The sequence below is a fragment of the Macrobrachium nipponense genome, chromosome 6 (assembly GCF_015104395.2).
Source record: "Macrobrachium nipponense isolate FS-2020 chromosome 6, ASM1510439v2, whole genome shotgun sequence".
In the NCBI taxonomy this organism is placed as follows: Eukaryota; Metazoa; Arthropoda; class Malacostraca; order Decapoda; family Palaemonidae; genus Macrobrachium; species Macrobrachium nipponense.
Window position 1 is genome coordinate 12,557,110 of NC_061108.1, and position 7,068 is coordinate 12,564,177.

At 36.5% G+C, this 7,068-nt stretch overlaps 1 pseudogene; it reads right to left on the bottom strand.

Annotated features, from left to right (window-relative positions):
* Positions 1-569: 569 nt before the first annotated feature.
* The window catches only part of LOC135216914 (uncharacterized), an 11,871-nt pseudogene continuing 5,372 nt past the window's right edge, over positions 570-7,068 (bottom strand).

The window sequence follows — 7,068 nt, forward strand, 5'->3', positions numbered from 1 at the left end:
GTGACAATATTACTACAATAAAAACATCCTGAAAAAAGTATTTATCAGCTGTACTCAGTAATCTCTGAAGCTTATAGTACAGAAAACTAAAGAAAAGTTAAAGACTTATTTTTTGTTTATAATTAACAGTTAATAAATAGGACATGTAAATAAATTAAAAGCACTTTAATTACAGAAAATGGGGACATTATTACGAAGCCTACGGAGGAAAATGGTACTACAATAGTTTACACGACTGAATTTACATCAGCCAGAGATGAGGAAATAAAGAAAACACTAAGCCTCCTAACTGAAACTATCTATAATTATTATGGAAATATGTTCAATCGCCGTCTTCAATTTTCATTCGTACGAATAGAATCAGTTTTAATTTCAAATGTAGGTCTCTCCCATTCTTTGTTCAACAAGGTCTGAATCTTGTAAGCATCAAAAGAAATACGGTGTACATCTATCCTTTAATACTAATATGGCGAATATTGTCTATACCACAGAATGTTTGAGAACGCATCAAAAAATTTTTCTCTGGGGAATGATTTAAACATGTATAGAGGAAAATCACACAGCATCAGTACTTAACAATGAAATAAAGCATAAATATTTTATTATTGTAATGTGGTAGTCATGTCGGTAAAGTATACAGTTAAATATGCAAAATATAAAAAAATCACGAAAGATGTCTCTATACAATAAGTTATAAATTATCAGATTTACGACATCATTTTTCTTCCTGACTACTAAAAGCTAACTTTTATTCCTTCTTCTTCTTCTTCAGTTCGCGACAAGAGTGACGGCCTTCTTGAGTTTCGCCTCTTTTTCCTTGGCTTCAATCTCCTGCCTCAGCTGCAAGTTCGTCTCGTCGTAGATGGAAGCTGCATTGCTGCACGGGAAAGCCTCGTCCCTGTGACCGCATAACATCAGCTGCTGGTCGAAGACGGTGTCCTGACCGCACATGAATGTGTAATGGGCAGTTTCGACCACCTGCGGGAGAAACAATTGACAATCAGCGTGGTGGCGTTTCTGGGAGACATCCATGGAAACTAGGTTATGGAAATTGATGCCTGATAATTGCTTATTTCTCTCTCTCTCTCTCTCTCTCTCTCTCTCTCTCTCTCTCTCTCTCTCTCTCTCTCTCTCTCTCCTTTAATCTAATACATTAATTCAGCATAATTAACAATAGTCAATTAAGCGTGTCTTACTGCAAGTACGAAAGGGATTCTTCAACCATCCCGGCTGGTCCAGTTTTGTCAATTTCTATAATAATCAGTCGGTCAAATCTCGTCAAGTTCAAGACATCTCTGATATAAATCAAGCCAGTTTTCCCCCTGTGATCACCTGCCATCCACCTTACACTTGTAAACATGAATCTAATAATTCTTGTCAAGTTAAGAAACAAAAGAAATTGGAAGAACGGAATGCAATTCTTTATTGGCGTTTAATCATGTCACATGAAATACAGACGAAAATTAGTACTTCGCTTATACACATCGTGGGATTAGAACCTTTTCCAGAGTAAGCTAGATATATAGAGTGTTTACGGAATTACCTCGTAATTCATCATCTTTGGAACAGCTTTATATATTAATTGGATGTTGGTGGATTTCTTCGCGCCAATGATTCTTCAATATGGCTCAATTCAACGACAGAAACGCTGACTATCTTGATTATTATGGTGATAGATAACCTTCACTTGTTTTTGATGTGTTATTCTTATTAACCCATGGAGCTTCTTTAATGTGTCTGAATATATATTTAACACACATTACATATAATTCAAATATATGTTATATATATATATATATATATATATATAATAATATATATATATATATATATATATATTATTACATTATATTTGTTGGTGTTCGTTTGTACAAACATACAAGTGTGCTTATGAGTGTGTTTTCTTTTACAACCCTGTTTTAACGTGGGTTTTGAATGTTCTGTATGCGGCGTTGTCATTTTATTTCATCCTTGCGTATACAGTAATCTGATTGAACTACTTTATAAGAATCATGCCTTGGAAAGGCAACCTAAATGAATATACAAAGAATTTACGATATAATACAGGATGAAAACATTTGAAGGAAAGAGTGGAAAACTGGGTGGTATACACCTTCTCTCTCTCTCTCTCTCTCTCTCTCTCTCTCTCTCTCTCTCTATCTCTCTCAAACGGCTGCAGTCGTAAACAAGAATTACTATCCCATCGTTTCCCGAGGTTTTATTGCTATGTCTTGAATTATCTCCTCCGAACATGTGAGCGTTCCCTGCTTAACCAGGAGTCGTTTGTTGAAAGGTCATGTAAATTAAATCTAATGCAGATTCACGTTTATAATATAAATAAATAATAAAATAATAATAATAATAATAATAAATAATAATAATAATAATAATAAAGGGAAATTTAGCTGGGAAAAAAGTCTATCGCGGAAGGTATAAATAATGTTCTAAGGGGTCCACAATGATAAAAAATGTTGCGAGTTCGTGTATAATTTTAAAACCATTTACAAAAAGCTTTCGAACCCTTCCCTGGGGGAAGCTTTTTGTAAAGGGTTTTAAAATCATACACGAACTCGCAACATAATAATAATAATAATGGATTTGATCATGACCTCTATTGGTGCTCTACTAGCCTGTTTAAGTATCACGGAAAAAGCCGCTATTCGGAAAATTAAAGAAGAATCACTACAAGTGTAACGCTGTTGAAGAAGCCATTACTTTTAATAAAGTATGCTTAAGAGAGGGTGTGTTTCCTAAATAATTATAATTATTATTTTTAGAAAGTGTACAAATAACTAACAGATTCATACTTGATTTTATAAACCAATATTTGTTTTTATAGAAAGGAAATCTCCAAACATCGTGAATGTGTGAATTCTGTAAATAGTTCTTATCAGTCTGAATAGAAAATATTCATTTATTACAAACTGTGGAGAAAAGCGGTGAATGCATTTTAGTATACCACTACATTACTTGGGATACCTTGCATTAAGGATTCGTTGTTTTCGGGATTAAGTTTTAGAAACAAATGGAAGTATGATTTTTCGTTTCGAGAATAAACGAATTGGTAGTCAATAACGGTTTAGAATGTAATATAGAGTTTAACCCTAAGGCCAAGCACTGGGACCTATGAGGTCATTCATCGCTGGAGAGGGAACTGAGAGTAGGTAGGTTAGAAAGGTGTAACGGGAGGACAACCTCGAAGCAGTTACACTACGAAATAACTGTTATAAGATGATGGATAGCAAGGTGGAAGAAAGATAAGATGAACGGAGGTACAGTAAGAGGAATGAAAGGCGTTGCAGCTAGGGACCGATGGGACGATGCAAAGAACCTTATGTAATGCCTACAGTGCACCCCATGAGGTGCACTGATGGCACTACTCCCCTACGGGAGAGAAGGGATATACAACTTCGTTCATGGCAGCGCTTATTATAAGCACAGGATATGCAAATGTTATAGAAGCTTTTCTGCTCTAAAGAAATAGTTGGAATGCAAATCACTGTTTTCAGTTGGATATATCTTGTTAAATTCTTAGTTAACGGACAGATAATTTAAGTAAACTCTGTTGTTCACACTTTTCAGAAACTAATTAAATTTTGCTATCCCTTGTTGCAGATCAACTAGTAGTGAAAAATAAGAGAATGTACTTAGCTAAGCAAGGCGAGATCCGACCTCCAGCTTACTCGCAACACGTGCAAGCTTTTCCCCTCACGCATAAGTTTTAAACATTACATTCCTAACTTTTAAAGTAAATTGAAAATTGCTAAAATCTTCGGTCAAGTAGAGCGTTGTTTCTCCAACGAAAACTAAAATAAATACGGTATATTTTATAAGGAATAATTTTTCTGCACTGTTTAAAATGAACATAATTTATCTTTTACATTTTCATTTATTAAATAAATCATAAATATCCTATCCTAAAATTCCTGTATTTTTAACTCAACGCGAAACACCTTTTCAGACCTTTTTAGGCTTTTCTACCCCCACAACAAGAAAAACAACAACAAAGTAGATTGTAGGCTTACTTCACGAGTAAGCCAAAAAAATGAGAATTTGATATGACTGATTTAAGAAAAGCTGTGAATGCTTTCACGTATCTGCTTCTAAACCGAATTAATTACAAATTCGGCTATTCTCGAAACGAAAAACCATACTTCCATTATTTCTAAAACTTAATCCTGAGAACTACGAATCCTTAATGGAAGGTATTTTAAGTAATGTAGTGCTACGCTAAAATGCGTTCACCGCTGTTCTCCACAATTTATAATAAATAAAGATTTTCTATTCAGACTGAAAAAACTATTTACAGAATGCACACATTCTCTGTTCGGAGATCTCCTTTCTATGAAAATGAATATTGGTTTATGAAGTCAAGTATGAGTCAGTTTGTTACTTGGACACTTTCTAATAATAATAATAATAATGATAATAATAATAATAATAATAATAATAATAATAATAATAATGATAATAATAATAATAATAATAATAATAATAATAATATAATAATAATAATAATAATAATAATAATAATAATAATAATAATAATAATAATAATAATAATAATAATAATAATAATATATTCCCTAATCCAGACTGTAAGGATTGTATCTGGGGACATCAGGATGGAGTTTGGAATAGAAAAATGCGCCTTAGCCAACATACAAAAAGGCAAAGCAACGAGAACTGAAGGGATAAAGCTACCAGATGGGAGCAACATCAAACACATATATGTGACTGGATACAAATACCTGGGAATAATGGAAGGAGGGGATATAAAACACCAAGAGATGAAGGACACGATCAGGAAAGAATATACGCAGAGACTCAAGGCGATACTCAAGACAAAACTCATCGCCGGATATATGATAAAAGCCATAAACACATGGGCAGTGCCAGTAATCAGATACAGCGCAGGAATAGTGGAATGGACGAAGGCAGAACTTCGCAGCATAGATCAGAAAACCAGGAAACATATGACAATACACAAAGCACTACACCCAAGAGCAAATACGGACAGACTATACATAACACGAAAGGAAGGAGGGAGAGGACTACTAAGTATAGAGGACTGCCTCAACATCGAGAACAGAGCACTGGGGCAATATCTGAAAACCAGTGAAGACGAGTGGCTAAATAGTGCATGGGAAGAAGGACCAATAAAAGTAGACGAAGACCCACAAATACACAGAGACAGGAGAATGACAAACAGAACAGAGGAATGGCACAACAAACCAATGCACGGCAATACATGAGACAGACTAAAGAACTAGCCAGCGATGACACGTGGCAATGGCTACAGAGGGGAGAGCTAAAGAAGGAAACTGAAGGAATGATAACAGCGGCACAAGATCAGGCCCTAAGAACCAGATATGTTCAAAGAACGATAGACGGAAATATCTCTCCCATATGTAGGAAGTGCAATAAGAAAAATGAAACCATAAACCACATAGCAAGCGAATGTTCGGCATTTGCATAGAACCAGTACAAAAAGAGGCACGATTCCGTGGCAAAAGCCCTCCACTGGAGCCTGTGCAAGAACCACCAGCTACCTTGCAGTAATAAGTGGTATGAGCACCAACCTGAAGGAGTGATAGAAAACGATCAGGCAATGATCCTCTGGGACTATGGTATCAGAACAGATAAGGTGATACGTGCAAATAGACCAGACGTGACGTTGATTGACAAAATCAAGAAGGAAGTATCACTCATTGATGTCGCAATACCATGGGACACCAGAGTTGAAGAGAAAGAGAGGGAAAAAATGGATAAGTATCAAGATCGAAAATAAAAATAAGAAGGATATGGTATATTCCAGTGGAAATTGTACCCATAATCATAGGAACACTAGGCACGATCCCAAGATCCCAGAAAAGGAATCTAGAAAAACTAGAGGCTAAAGTAGCTCCAGGACTCATGCAGAAGAGTGTGATCCTAGAAACGGCGCACATAGTAAGAAAAGCGATGGACTCCTAAGGAGGCAGGATGCAACCCGGAACCCCACACTATAAATGCCACCCAGTCGAACTGGAGGACTGTGATAGAGCAAAAAAAAAAATAATAATAACAATAATAATAATAATAATAATGGAGGGGACTACTAAGCAAAGAGGACTGCGTCAACATCGAGAACAGAGCACTGGGGCAATATATGAAAACCAGTGAAGACGAGTGGCTAAAGAGTGCATGGGAAGAAGGACTAATAGAAGTAGACGAAGACCCACAAATATACAGAGACAGGAGAATGACAAGCAGAACAGAGGAATGGCACAACAAACCAATGCACGGACAATACATGAGACAGACTAAAGAACTAGCTAGCGATGACACGTGGCAATGGTTACTGAGGGGAGAGCTCAAGAAGGAAACTGAAGGAATGATAACAGCGGCACAAGATCAGACCCTAAGAACCAGATATATTTAAAGAGCGAGAAAACTAGGAAACACATGAAAATACACAAAGCACTACACCCAAGAGCAAATACATACAAACTATACAAAACACGAAAGGAAGGAGGAAGAGGACTCTACTAAGCATAGAGGACTACGTCAACATCGAGAGCAGAGCATGGGGCAATATCTGAAAACCAGTGAAGACGAGTGGCTAAGGACTGCATGGAAAGAAGGACTGATAAAATTAGACGAAGACCCAGAAATATACAGAGCCAGGAGAATGAAAAAAAAGAACGGAAGAATGGCACAATAAACCAATGCACGGACAGTATATGAGACAGACTAAACAACTGGTCAGCGATGAAACATGGCAACGGCTACAAAGGGGAGAGCTCAAGAAAGAAACAGATATGTCCAAAGAACAATAGATGGAAATAACATCTTACCCACATGCAAGAAGTGCAATATGAAAAACGAGAACTTAAACCACATAGCAAGCCAATGTACGGAACTTGCACAACACCAGTACAAAAACAGGCATGATTCTGTAGCAAAAGCCCTCCACTGGAGCCTGTGCAAGAAACACCAGGTAGCTTGCAGTAATAAGAGGCACGAAGACCAACCTGAGGGAGTGATAGAAAACGATCAGGCAAAGATCCTCTGGGACTATAGTTT